Source organism: Cydia splendana, chromosome 4 (assembly GCF_910591565.1).
Source record: "Cydia splendana chromosome 4, ilCydSple1.2, whole genome shotgun sequence".
NCBI classification, from domain to species: domain Eukaryota; kingdom Metazoa; phylum Arthropoda; class Insecta; order Lepidoptera; family Tortricidae; genus Cydia; species Cydia splendana.
In genome coordinates, this window is record NC_085963.1 from 3,577,448 (window position 1) to 3,593,239 (window position 15,792).

Genomic DNA, 15,792 nt, shown 5'->3' on the forward strand with positions numbered 1-15,792 from the left:
GATTGCTATCACAGCAGGATTGTGGATGGCTTTATACATGTGATAAAATTAGCGTCACTTTTTAACACCGCGCGATTGAAAGTGACCATCACTGACATTTTCACGCGACTTAACTGACGCATAATAATTTAATCTCAGTTACATTAGACAATCCTTCTAAAGAAAATCCTTCCATTCTAAAGGGCTCTTACCTACTGACATGGTTGCTTACCTAACACGTGGCAGGCTATTGGTCAAGATTGCTATCTCAGCAGGATTGTGGATGGCTTTATACAATATACAAGTGATAAAATTACCGTCACTGCGATTGAAACTGACCATTACTGACATTTTCACGCGACTTAACTGTCACACAATAATTTAATCACTTTACATTAGAATAGACAATCCTTTTAAAGAAAATCTTTCCAATCCAAAGGGCTCTTACCTACTGACATGGTTGCTTGCCTAACACGTGCAGGTCGAGATTGCTATCACAGCAGGATTGTGGATGGCTTTATACAAGTGATAAAATTACCGTCACTTTTTAACACCGCGCGATTGAAAGTGACTGACACTGTTATTATGACACTGTCACAAAGACATCAAGAACGACCATCATACCCTTAAAGGTTTAGAAGCGGTTGACGTTAAGCTACGTCTTATCAGTCCCTATAAGTGCCCTAACTAAAACAATCAGTAAGTAATAGCTTTTAGCTTAGCACAACTTTTCCACGGCGGAACAAAGGACCTCCTTAAATGGCCAGAGACAGTCGTAGGTACATTTAAATTACATAGGAAGTTTAAATTTTGTTGTCTCTCTTGCTCTTGCATATTCAAGTAGGTACTAATGTGCCGTCGGCAAATTTTCCAAAATTGTGAAATTTCCACATGATAAAATTTTGGTGCCTTCTCACTTTTTTGTATGAGAATCATAATTTTCCATTTCCAAAAGGAAAGTTTCCGTTGTTTCCTGTGATATTTCCGAGAACTTTCCGCAACTTGCACACCTATATATTCGAGCGATAGAGAGGCAAATAGACGAACAAACGAACGAAGTAGTTATAGTATTTTAAACGTCAAACTTCTATGAAATTAGGATGTATAAATAACACTTACACTGCGTATGCTATCAAAATCGTTGCAGACTTTTCTTGGTCTAACTATTGCCGTGAACCAGTTTTTCGGCCGCTCTAATGTCATTGACACCGGCATGAATGGCGTGCGTCGAACCAGCGCCGGCGCATCTGTTCCGAAATTTCGCAATTTGGCTGTCTTTGTCACTCTTGTGTTTACAAGATAATGTGGGAGAGGAAAGGATAGCTTCGAATTTGGCGTAGGCGTGATATTGATAGGTATAGAATCGATTCTTATTTTTAAATCTTCATTTCCTAATCCTTACGGTGTTAGATACGGTGCACGGTGTCTTAAGAGGATAATGTCAGAGTATATTTTTCTCCCTGCTCTCATCCCTAGAGTATCTAAAGAAGAAAATAAGGACTACCTTTGTATGGAACTTGTAAGCGGTCGTCCCCTTTCCTCTTAAATTTATTCACTAAAATAACAACAACAAAAACATTATGAAAAAAGTGAAAACCAATGCGGTTGGTCGATATGCCAATGTTCGTGTATCGTTTGAAAACGGGCCCATTTACTCGAAAGTAAATGATAAGTGACCTAACTTAAAGCTAAACGGTTTTTTAAAGAAAGGCTGTTTGTATGTCAAATAATACTACCTTATTCAACATCATATGTTTACTCTGCAGTATCAACACTGCAGTATTAAAAAATAGCTACCTGACGTAAGCCAACACTTTCCACAAAAACATACTATCATATTAAAACAACGTCGCTTAAACCTTTTTAGAAAGAAGACCAAACCAACCCCTCGTCAAGTCCAAGGTTAACTGACACCCTGGGCTGTATTAGCATCGCTTGATTATCATCCAATATAAAATGACTTCCATAACCTTAGCAACTATGCGTATCCGGAGATCTCACTTATAATGGTTCTGGTAGTAGCGAGCAGCCAATTGACAAAATAAATTGACCATGCGTGAACCTTAATTCAACGTGACAAGGTTTACCTACGATGTGTTAGTATAGGAATAGACACTGCATGCAAACATTGAGGATCCCACGCAAACGTTACGTGTGGAGTTATAAAAGGGTTAAAATTAAATTGCTGGATAGAATCGTAAGGTTGGGTTACCTTTACCTTTGTCACAGTCATAGTAAAAACAGTTAATCAATTAGGCCTTTTGCAAGTGTTTTAGCATTTTTAAGGCAATTTGATTATGTACTACGCTACGCCGTTCAGGGGAAAATCGAATTTTCGTTATCCGCCTCTCTATTCGATCGCGTATTCGAGCGATGCGGATAAAGAAATTTCGATTTTCTATTTTTTAGGTAACGAGGTATACCCTCATTACCCTCAGACAGAAGACGCCATACTTAATTACCTTCTCTTATCTTATTTATTATTACGTACTCATTTGTACTCCATGGAATTCCTTTCATTGATTGTAATTTGCGTCGACAACTTAAAGGTTTGATGTCAGTATATAGATCTAACGTAAAGCAACATGCGAAGCGAAAACGATATACATATTAACGACAAACGAACAGTAAGGCCCCTCGCCCACGGCGACTTTTTGTAGCGATGCTGTCGCGCGTTTCGTAAACGCGCGACAGCATCGCTACTAACGCGCGTTAGTCGCATTTGCAACGCGCTACAGAAGCGATGCCAACGCGCTACAGCATCGCTACTAACGCGCTACAGCATCGCTACTAACGCGCGTTAGTCGCATTTGCAACGCGCTACAACATCGCGCTACACTGTATCGATGCAAACGCGCGACCGTGTCGAACGACATACATAGCTTTACTGAATCGCGTTTGCATAGCAACAGAAGCGCGACGGTATCGCGTTAGCATCGAGACAGAAGCGCGACGGTATCACGTTTGCGTCGCGACAGAAGTGCGACGGTATCGCGTTTGCATCGCGACTGAATCGTGTTATGTGGGCGAGGGCACACAGCTAGCGACCGCATCGCGACTGTATCTATGCGAAAGCGCGACAGCATCGCTACAAAAAGTCGCCGTGGGCGAGGGGCCTAATTAAGTAACGGAGTGATGGAGATGCCGATAAGATGGGCCGATAACAGCTGACTGACTTTGAACGTTTCGCAATGTTCGAAAATACTTCGTCATGTTGAGGTATTGCTATCCCTGTTATTGTTAATCATAGTTTATTAAATTATTAGCATAATGTGCAATATGATGTGGTGAAGCGGTGGTGGCCCAGTGGATATGACGCCCGACTTTCAATCCGGTGGTCGCGGGTTCAAATCCTGGCTCGTACCAATGAGTTTTTCGGAACTTATGTACGAAATATCATTTGATATTTACCGCTAGCTTTTCGGTGAAGGAAAACACCGTGAGGAAACCTGCATACATCTGCGAAGAAATTCAAAGGTGTATGTGAAGTCCCCAATCCGCATTGGGCTAGCGTGGGGACTATAGCCCAAGCCCTCTCGCGCATGAGAGGAGGCCTGTGCCCAGCAGTGGGACGTATATAGGCTGAATTATTATTATATTAATGTGTAATATTATTACACGTGTCGATGTCGTGTCGGTAAAGAGATACTTACACACTCGACAAAGAAAAACAAAAGTTTCTATTCCCGGCAGTGAAGGATTGGAGCCGAAATTCTGTCGGTGTATTTTGGTAATATTTTGGCCTGTAGGTATCAAATAATTGTTGTAGGTACCTAATCAGAAATCGTGATTGTGTCACCGGATGGTCTCATCGGAAGATCAGCGCTGGAAGTCGCCAGCAACATGCTGAGGTGAGACCATTTCGTGGCACTTTCTCCTTTTTTATGTTTCTCTACTTGTATAATCTTTTACTTGTATAATATTTTCATGGAAACTTACGAACGTGTCTTGCTATTTCAGTCAGTCTCGGTACAAAAAGTACTGACAATTGACTGAACTAGCATGACAAATACGAAAGTTTCCGAGAAAATACGATGGAAAACAATTATGCACTACATCTGTACACTGTTAAAAATTATGTAATTTTAAATTAAATTATGTAATTTTACATGCAAAAAAATTACATAATCCTGTAAAATTCCCGAAAAATCTGAGAAATTTACGGAAAAATATGACATGTCAAATTACATAATTTTTAACAGTGTAGTCTGTACCCTAATTGTACTATTTTCTAGTAGCATCTGTTTTTAATACTTATGTACTACCTTCATGAAACGTAATAATCTAATAATATATATAAAGAAAGAAAGAAAGAAAGAAAGAAAGAAAGAAAGAAAGAAAGAAAGAAAGAAAGAAAGAAAGAAAGAAAGAAAGAAAGAAAGAAAGAAAGAAAGAAAGAAAGAAAGAAAGAAAGAAAGAAAGAAAATACATTTATTTACGTCAACCAACCAGTTGAATTACAGATATTATATAGACACATAGACGTTAAATAGGAAACGTAATTCGTAATGCTGCGACGGTAAGCCGCATCGCTGATTTTCGGTGGGGACCTAACTTATCAGTAACTTAAAACTAATAAGGAGATAATTAAATTAACAACACATACAAGAAAAAAAGAAATATAACTGTAACTAAAACATAACAAATTTATGAGCATACCGCCATAAAGCATAACAAAAACATGAGGATATAGTAAGAAAAGTTAAGAGTAAAGAAGTAGTTAAATGTTTAAATTGGCCTAGTGCGAGAAGGAAAGAAATATACATACGTATACATGTCTCAATGTCGAAATGTCTTCACACCTATCTACACCATTTGGGCCCGCAGAATCAACGCTAACCAAGAATGGGTAAAGTTTTGTTTTCCCATTGCGTTGTATATTCAATTATTCACGGTGTAGCCCTTGAAGATCATTAGACGAGAAACTTCGAACTAGTTGCAATAACATCTTGGAACTAACAAGAGGGATGAATTTACTCGTATTACACGTAGTTACTTACAAACTTTGATGATTCAGTAAGTATTTCAGTTATTGTTATATTAACGACTGGTTATGCCTTGTTTACTGGTGAAAATTGAAATAGTTGTATAATAATGTGGTATTAATTTATTTTCTTTGCAAAATAACGAGACAGAGGAAATGCTTCTTTATTTTATATCAATAGTTTAAATCCCAACGGATGTACGGATGTACGTTATAATAATATGTGTAATTTTATACCTATTTAAAATTATTATCAACCATTCTCCTCTAGGTAGGTAGGTGAGCTACAGATAACTAGAAAGGTACCTATATAGAGGAATTCTTGAGAAAATTTCATTAAAGCGGAAGTTCGAACTAAAAGTTCCTTTTACACGGATTCTTATTAAAATACCTTGCCGTTCTAACAAGGCGATATTCGACTCTTGAAAATACCCACCTCGTGATATGACTTACATATTTGCATCAACGAACAATGAAATGTTACTATTTTCGGATAAATAAATCATAAAAAGTTTTAATAAACTTATGGTATTTTTCGTGATATGGCGTTTTTGTTATATGAATATTTTATAAGCACATATCTAACAAGCTGCCAAAATTTGGTACTCATGTAAATTGTTCACCATGTCGTTTGAGCAGGCGTTCCTTAAGAAAGATGCAAATTATCTTGTCTTACACATTTTATAGAGCGTATCATTGTAGGAAATAGAATAGGACAAAGAAAAACGACAGTTGGAGGATCCGAAAGAATGCCGAAATAGAACAACTTATAGCCGAGCCGAATATAAAAGGTGAGACCAAAGCACATCGTCTCCGCTGACTTGGGCACCTCGAAAAGATAGGTGAAGATCGAGCAGAGAGCATACTTTGGTCGACCAACTGGACGCCGTCCTGATGGTCATCCTAAATATCGTAGGGCGGATAGAGTGGAGGCATATCTTGTAAACTGTGTGAGGTATGCAATAAAGAGTATTGCATTGTACAATTTGTATAATACAAGACCAGCAAAGATGGTTAATACGTTTTTTGATTAGACAGTATTCGGTTCCACTACGAGTAAATTCGTCTATTGTTCTGGGTTCTACAATATGTGCAATGTTATTATGTTCAGCTTTCTATTTGCTGGTGTTTCGGAATTCAATTCAGACGATAAGTAGGTATATGTGTACAAATATACGGTGTGTAGAATAACAACAATGGCCGATTAGGAAACTAAGGCATCCTTTATTTATAGTGCCACTATAATAGCAGTACTCAGTGTTTTCTCGGTAGGGTTGTAAAGTTTTAAACAAGTTATGAATTTTGGTATTAGTAAATCGCCTTCGCTGGCGACTTTCCTTCGCGCAGAAATTGTTATATACTTTAAAACTCATTTTCACCCCCTTAGAGGTTGAATTTAAAATATCCTTAGTTGAGCTCTACAACATTTCAAGAATGAGAAAGAAGAAAGAAGTATGTTCATAATTTCAAGGGTTATAGGTATAAATGTTTAATACAGGTATTTTTAAAATTCTTGACTTGGAGGCCAATTCAAAGTTACATTTTTATGTTATATGTAGTACTTATAGTGTTATCATTCGCCTTTGCGTCTCGCTCGTGCCAATACATGTCCGAACTAGTAAGAGCGAAATGCACGCGCAAATTATAACAAAATGACATCATTTTGTTATCAGAAGTATACTTACGTTCAAATTGGCCCCTTGCTTTTACAGGTTGCTTAACAATCAGAGCACCTTCAATTTAATGCAAGATGCAATTTGATACATATCAGTATCATCTCGTGTGGCAATGGCATCGTCTCACCTTGCTGCCAATCCACGCCTGTCGATTTTGCTTTTTACAAGGTTAGGTACATAATATATTTGAGGTGCAGTTAACTGCCTCAATATTATCTACTAAAAAGATAAAAAAATGCAAGGTTTTAAAGTACATTATTCCTATCAAAAATAATGGTCGCCTTCTTCCCATTAAGGGAATTACCTTCGGTAGTATCCAATTTGGTTTAAATAATAATTATTATTTTTATTCAAGCAAACACGCTTCCCGTAGGTATGCATCGCTTATGCTTAAATATATTTTCTCGCCTTACTTATTCAGCACATCCGCTGCCAAGAAAGCTATCTGTTTTTTTTTGGGTAGCAATTGAGGAGCTTCGTACTGAAAATTATAGAAAAGCAAGAATCTAACAGCAAAGTTTTGAAATTCGAAATTGTCCGTTTTTTACATTACTTATTTTGATTTTTGTGGCCATTGGTGTTGTTCATAGTAATTATTTATATTTTGGAATAAGTAGTAAGTAGTGAGTAGTAGGTGCGATTCACACGTTTTGTAACGTGGCGGTAAAGCTTTCATAGCATTCTGATGACGTCACTATTCGGGAGATTATCCCTTGCAAAACAATACCCCAGCAGTTATGAACTGGTAGTTACAATGCATAACAAAAGGTTATTTCATTAGTGCTACCATTTCCTTAGCTGCCTGCTAGTTTAAAGCTAAAAAAAAAACGTTCAGCAATTACAAGTCCAATAGTAGTTTATGTGACTGCTACATAATGAAAGGCATTAAAATACGAGTGTGGGTTTATGAAACGAATGAAATGAGTTTCATAATAGTATCATACGAGTGTTTTAATGCCTAATTATGTACAGTTACATACACTGCTTTATCTACACACATATTATAAACTTTCTATGATATATTCACTAACCTCATATTACAGCCGACATTTGGGCACTTTCTTCTCTGGCGGAATTCGCGGATATGAGCTTGCGTCTCCGAAATATCTTTATCGCACATTTTACACGAAACTTTTGTTATACATAGTTACTTTAAAAACAACAAAACAAATTATTTTTTACTTAAAAATTAATTAAAATATAAACTGTACGTCAAATGGCGGCAAAAGAAAACTTTTTTCACGCATGTCACGCATCCGTAGTTTTTTTTTAATTCAGAGACAAACTAGAGTCGGGGTCGATTACCATATCGTCCGATACCAACTTACATGCAGGATATTTCAATATTGTATGCAATTGTCATTTGATTTCGAATAAAACGTCATCTCGACTGATATTAGAATAGGGGTCAAATCAAATTGCTTTTTTTTTCAGAGATGTTCGAAATTTGAACGTATTACCAAATCGATTTTGATATAGTAATGAAGCTATTATCACATTTTCACAGATAAGAAATTTCCTGTAACAAAACAGTTTATCGTAATGTGGGCCATTATTTACGGATTTTGAAGGCGTCATTGAGAGTTTATGATATGTGTGTAGATAAAATAACCAAACTATCCACAAAAAATATAAATTAGTACAAAACAAGTGAAGGTCTCGCTCCAATTTCACCAACGCAAGGTCAGATCGTCAATACCGGTCGTAATGACACTGCACTGCTTTCTACACCAATGATAGATTGTTTAGAAACAAAAGCTTTTGAAACAATCGCCGCAATTAAGGAAATTAGACTTTGTGAGTTACGTGACACGGTTGAAATTAACTTGTGAGTAATTTGTTGCAGGTCAAGTTTTGTTGGAAGGAGTATCATATGAATATGATAAATGCAGCGCGATGAATAGAATTGGATTCTTATCGGTAGAAAAGTCAGTATGTATCGTATGTACTTATACAGTCAGAAAAACTATTAGCTTAGCACCCTGCATCCAGCTGCATATGTACATATGTGACGTTCCACGGGAAAAGGTACCTTATGGCGGTATGGCTTACGTCACGTAGCACCGCATTAGTATTCGAGCATTGTTAATAATAGCGTAAGTGCCAACCGCCATGAGGTGCCTTTACCTGTGGAACGTCACATATTTGCTAATTGCACTTAGTTTGCTGGCAACAACGAAGCTATTAAACTGTCTAATTAGTAGGTGCCCAGGCCCCAATTTCACCACGGTGACAGCTGCGACAATTCGACAAATGTCACTGTTGCCCATGGATGCCTGTGACGTCAACAGGCTTCCATGGGCTACGGTTACCGCTTACCATCGGACGGGCCGTATTCCTGTATGCCACCATCATTGTATTATTTAAAAAGCGAAGTTAATGATGATGATGATGACAATTGTCACAAGATTTAAAAGAACTTTCGGTAATTCTTGACAGGAAATGAGTTCTATGTCGGAATTTCGTGACAATTGTCGTGTTTCTTGGACAATTGTCACTAACTTCGCAAAAGAAGTATTTATTTACTTGCGATATAATGGAGTTTTTTTTTAATTAAAATGTTGATGGCAAACAAGCACACCGCCCGTCCGATGGTAAGCGGTTACCGTAGCCTATGGAGCCCTGTGACGTCAGTAAAAGTGATGTTGACAATTGTCGCACCTGTCACTTTGATGAAATAGGGGTCAGCTAGCTAAATTGTGTAAATATGTAGGATATTTTTGAACAATAAGAAAAGGGCGAAAATAATTCACGACCATTGTCGCGGTTTGTAATCAGTATCAACTAGTTCACAAAATACAAGTAGGTATTTTTTACCAAGGACAATATTTTTATGTTGACTTTATAGTCAAGAAAATAACTTTACAGGGGGAAGATCACGTGGCTGGAATCCCCGAAGAGCGCCGTAAGTCACGTTTCCTTCCCAGTTGGCCGTGACTATAAGGAATCGCAAAAATAAATGTAAAGAACAAACTTTACAACTTTAATGGATTCTCATGATAAGAAATTTGCAAATATTTCTCAAGCAATCAACGTTGTTTAAGTACCATTAATTTAAGAATCTAAGCCTTATGTAAGTCGGACCTAACCTTAAAACTTTAAAATCCTGAGTTTTATCGTTAATTCCTTTGCCTCATTATCATAGCTTTAAATGGGTCGCGAATTAAAAAGTAATGCAATTAAAAACGTGCCATTTTTAAATAAACCAGGGCATCCAGACGCGTGAAAAGCTGCTTTGACTTGAAAAGGAAAAACCACGTTAAAATGTACGATATTAATGTGTAAAAAGATTCATTTGGAAAGCTCACTGTATTTTTCGAGGGTTTTCATTTAGACCTTTTTGTGAAACCTTTTTACGTTATAGAGAAAAAGAGATAAATATGGGAAAACATGTATGACCCCATATTTTTTACTAAAAATAAATGTTGCTGTACAGGCATAGAACTTGATTTCTATCTCATTTTGTTTTTTGTCAGAATGATAATCAATAAAAAGCAAGATTAAAATAGTCAACGTTTAGTAACGTTTGATATATAAACCTGAGACAACTTGCATCAGCTGTCAAATTTCCGGCTACAATATTTTGCACATATTTCTATAATATTGTCTCCTTCCTTTGTTGATACTTATTGTGCTCAACATTTTCGTAGGCGTATCTTTAATGCTGTTAACCTGACTCGCATACATTTTGTATCTTTTCCACGCCCACGCACATTCAGAAGAGTATCTGGCCCCTATTTCACCAACTACGACAGGTACGACAATTGTCAAAAAATTACAGACCTGTGTTTCACCACACCGACATTTGTCAGTGACACATATCGAGTGACAATTGACAAGTGACAGGTGACAGGTAACAATTTCGTAAATTGTTTTGTATAGAATTTCATATAAACATGACAGGTATTTTGGTACAATTGTCCATCTTAAATTTAACACGTTCACTGCGGCAAGCCAAAACCTTTACCTAAAATGTAGTGCGTTACGAGGCCTAATCCGCCCCGTAGTGGTTTACACCTTGGTGCGTTACGGGTATAAAAGTGCCCCGTATACCCAAGTCTCTTAAAACTGCTATAAAGTCCTGAAATATTTTATTATATATATTTTTTTCTGACAAACTTAAAGAGTATGAAATTACCTACGTCATTTTCCCTTCGCACGTAGATACGATAAAAACGTATGAAATTATAGAGAAATTAAAGGACAGGGTTATTTTCTCCCCGTATCGCACTAAAATTGAAAAACTGCGGGGCTTAGCAAACCCCGTAACGCACATACCTTATTTATGTCGATGAATCAATAGTGATGGGAAATAAAACAAACGATATCTTAGCACTTACTATAGTAATAACTAGATATCGTTTTTCAGATTGAAAGCTAAAGTTTTAATATTAAAAACGTCACTTTCGGACACAACATGTCTCGAACTGATTGGTGTCAAAATTGATTACCTACTGAGCAGCAGTTATATTTATATTTATAATTATTTATATTCCATTCAATCAGCACTAACAGCTAAACCTAACGTGCTAAATGGCATTAATACTTAATGTCTAACATGCATTAATCGCTAGAAACATAAAGTAGACATACAAATTGCAACTTAAGTAGATAAGATTTCATTAATAAACCGGAACAAATGTCAAATACAAAGCACACATTTCATTTGTTTACATAGATTGAGTGTATTTTTATCTTTTTGTAAAATGAATTAATAAATTGAATTAAATTAAATTGAATGTCAACTGTAGAATTTTAAATAATAGTGAACGTCAATACACTCAAAATTAAATTTAAATTCATTAAAAAAAAAAAAAAAAAAAAAATATTATTATTATTAGTTTTTTAAAATTTCCAATTTTATAAGCAGTCAACATTACGTAACATTCAGTAATATGATTATGTCGTGAAGTATAATTGCTTGTTCTAAATTATACCAATTGTTAACTACATTGTTTTTGCAATAACACCATTCTAGCACGCGTCCCAAACGCATTATTTTTAATTTATCGATAAGAAGTCTTGCAATGCTGACTGCACTAGTGACTTTGTGGTCATAACCCCGTACGGGCCAGCTTAAATCTATACGGGGTTCACTGGAACCCGTATCGCACTAGAAGGCAAAATTTGTTCCCTGGTCGGTACGGGGTTCCTGAGACCTCGTATATTCTGAATATACCACTTGGTTATACTTTTGATAAGAAACTGAAATGTATATTTGTTTTTATCGTAGTCATAAAAATATCCAAGATACAGCTTCCGCACCAGCGAGTAGACACGATTTTTAGCCTCCGCACTGAATGATGACATCGTACGGGGTTCAAAAGCCCCCGTAACGCAGTGAACGTGTTAATGACAATTATTTTGTGAAACAAGGGTAATTTTTACTAGTCGATATATTTGTCAATTCTTGACAAGAGATCGTTAGTAGCTTTCAATGTGCCGTGTTGTCATCACTAACATGATATTGATTGAGATCCCAACCCCATCTAATGCAGCGTATACCTACATTATTTGTTGACAAGGCGTGAAATCATTATTTTTTTGTTACTTTTAAGTTATTTTTTCTGCAAATGCTAAGTACAGTGACGTCAAAGTAGAAATCTATTCGTACCTACTTTATATATCACCTCTGTTGCTTTCGTGGAGATTCATTTTCTAACCAAAACCCTAACTTTACCGTTAGTGCCCAACTTCGCCCAAGTAAATTATTAAAAAAACAATACCTACCTAAACATACCTAATTTCACTACCGGTCCCCAACGTAATCAAAACTATACTGAGACTTATTCCAAATCCAAATCCTAAATGTTGAAGTACTAAACGCCTTCGTAGGCAACAATTACTATTTATAGTGTTATAATGATTTTATGCTTGTTAAGAACAATTTAAAAGCGATTTTAAGCGATTTGTATTTGTACCCTAAAGGCGAATTTAGGGTACAAAGTTTTGCCAACGTTTACCAATAACGGGGTGTGCTAACAACGAAAACACTACAATTGTCACCTAAGCCTGACACAGCTCCGATTTCATGTCAAGAATTACTGACAAATTGACAAACATGTCGACTTATAAAAACTACTCTTGTTTCTCCAAATCATTGTCATTAAATGAAAGATTGACAATTGTAACTAAATGCCTGCCAAGTTTATAAGCACTTCTATACAAAAACAGTTTACGAAATTGCCACTTGTCACCAGTCACTTGACAATTGTCACTCGACATATGTCACTGACAAATGTCGGCTTGGTGAAATAGGCCCGGTGTTCTGTGTAGCCCACAAATTGAGTTGGCCGAAACATACAACCGCTAAAATTTATGCTAAACACTGTCGTCGATTCATTATTAAGCCGTCCCTAGACTAAATTGTAAATGTAAGGCATTTTAATAGTATTGGCTTAGTAAATAGAATTGGTAGCCTAGAGATAAGGTGTGCGACTTCAGGGGTTCGAACTCCATCTCGTACCAATAAGTAAGTATATTGGAACTTTATTATGTGTACGAAGAAAGTAACTTTTTCCGAAAAAGTTTATTTTCTTCCTTTGGTAGGTAGGTCAGAAGGGTCTCAATTCTTGGCTTTAGGCATAAGCGATCTCCAGGTTTCTGGATGCTAAAATACGGACAAGGTGGTTTTGTTTCGTGCTCATGATTTATTTCAGCTTAATACGACATCAAGATTTAGTTATAACAATTTAATATACATTTCGAGTCGAAAGTCTGGAAAAAAATCCCAGTCGGCGCCAATATTCAATTTGAACTTTTGTCCTCAATTTTCATATTTAATCGTATTGTTATCAAATAAAGTCAGCCCGACACTGCCAAAATCTCCACCACCTTGAACCGAATAAGATACGCTTGGCTGGACATAAAGCCCAAATCAGACATCAAAGAAACAAGTTGGCAAATAGATACTTCGGATATTTGGAGACTATCAGAATTTTATCGGCAATTCACTTCGCCCTCTTGTTTCAAGTACATATTCATGTTGCATCTTTTACTTAATATATGTAGGTATAGGTACTTTTAAGTTGCATAACCATGGACCGTTTTGACCCCAATAAGGCAAACTGAATTAGGTAATACCTACCTACTTTATGGACGATGCAGGGTGACATCGGGGATAAATTAATACCGTAATCTAGCGACCAGCTCAAACACTACTTAGCCAAATTGAAGGGATAATCCCAAGGCCCAACTTCGGGTTTGATAATATCATTAATATCCTTGATTGGCTATCAAACTACTGGGTTCATTATTATGGGTCTTGTCATTATAGGCACGTTTACTTTAATTTGTTTTCTGTTTAACTTTAGAGTATTCTAACTTTTAGGTGTTGATGATTTTGTTTTTACAACTTTACTTTGTGTTTAATAGTGTAGGTAGTATTAGTGTCCGACAATTTCAGGTTCAGTTTCGGCATAAAAATCAATTTTCAGTTGAAGGTTCGGTTTCAAAAAAACTGCCGAACCTTTCGGCCGCGCCGTAGTGTCCGACTGAACTTTCGGTTTTGGTTTCGGTAAAATATCGGATTTAAATCGGACGTTAGTAGGTATACCTATTGATAGTGTAGCTGTATGTTTGTTCAGGTGATTGGTATAAAAAATATAAGTACTTACTGTAATGTTGTGTTGTCTATGGTCGTCGTACTATTGATGCATGAAAAAAGAAATAATAAATTGTCTTTGATCTGAACATGGCGATGGTCTTAAATATTTCGCTCCTCGACTAAATCCCGAATTAATTAAAATTAAGCCTGCTACACTCACGCCGTCCCGAGCCTCCATCAACACATTTACTATATTTACTAGTAGTTGTTCCTTTCAATATCATCAGTTTTAACGTATACTAATAAACTATCTATGTATAAACTAGGTATCTATAATATGTATAAGCCTGTTATCACACGGGCACTGCCGCCGCATCGGTGCGGAGATAGTGTGAACACAGGTTGAGGTGTAGCGTGTAGCTGACAATATTACTGACAGGAGTGACAAGTGCCTACACAGGAATACCCCATTATTATGCATTTACCTCATAATTGGTAAACTCTTGAGCGTGAGTTATGCATTTAAGTGCAACAGGCAAAGTAGGGTCAGCACCAAATTTCGCTGAATAGTGTACCTAATTTTCAAAAAAATTATATTTAAAGGATTCAACATTTGTATATTTGGAGACGTTTTAGAGGAGGTTTTGTCTAGCAGTGAGATTCATTTATATTCTATGTTCATGAAAAATAAACTTGGTTGAGAACCGGATCACGAAGGACCATTTGTTAATTGCATACCTACCTATATATTGCATACACTTATATTTGATTAAATACGAGAATCCTAATATAAACTAACAATAAAACTTCGGTAACTTAACGCAAACAAGTATGCAACAAATCGATGATTCACCGTTACGTGAAAAATGCCGCAAAACACAACGAACTTGAAAACGCAAACTTAACTCGTAAAACATTACCTTCAATGCGCCGCCTATAACTGCGTCAAACCAGGGGTAGGTGCCAGGCACAGTTTAGCAACTTTTCACAACACTAGCACATCCAGGCTACACAAAAACGAGAACCACAACACTGGCACTAGGAAATTCAAAATGGCGGACGACACGTCCGACTGGTTTGCGCGCCAAACCGCGACTGAGCTAGGCACGTTTGCCCGGTAAACTCCACCAATAAACAAATGAAACGAGCGGGTAAATTGTACCTCGTACATTACTGCTCAAGTTTGTATTGAGAAGAGAATGAATGTAGCCTAAAACGCAATGTAATGCAAGTAAACATAAGTGACGGTGAACAACGGAAAGCGAAATTAAAGTAGCATTTTGCTTGTCATTGGAATGTAACTCTTAATGAATTCACTTAAGATATATGCTACAGATATGAGATTCGATAATTAGTTTCCGATTGGCAAATATAACCTATAGCCGGCGGAAGTGTGACATGCGAAACATTATTATTAATATGTTCCGTTTAAGACTTGATTACAACTGGAGTCATAATAGTTCCTTCCAGTTTCAATTCGATAACTTTATTAGCAAACAGATTACGTGTGTATAATGAAGTTGTTAACTATTAAGACGTAACTGGGGTGTTGTAAAATTATCTATATAGAACGTCTGAAAGAATGGCTAATATCATCGAAATAGACA

General features: G+C 36.6%; 1 protein-coding gene and 1 long non-coding RNA gene across 3 annotated transcripts in view; one reads left to right on the forward strand and one right to left on the reverse strand.

The window, feature by feature from the left end:
• The window catches only part of LOC134789712 (uncharacterized), a 95,333-nt gene extending 80,058 nt beyond the window's left edge, over window positions 1-15,275 (reverse strand). For both annotated transcript variants that reach the window (XM_063760337.1, XM_063760336.1), the window contains exon 1: window positions 15,106-15,275. The gene's annotated coding sequence lies outside the window, so the exon portion shown is untranslated. The remainder of the gene's footprint in view (window positions 1-15,105) is intronic.
• LOC134789742 (uncharacterized) overlaps window positions 1-15,792 on the forward strand; it is a 35,605-nt gene that overhangs the window by 7,770 nt on the left and 12,043 nt on the right. The gene's annotated exons all lie outside the window — the stretch shown is intronic.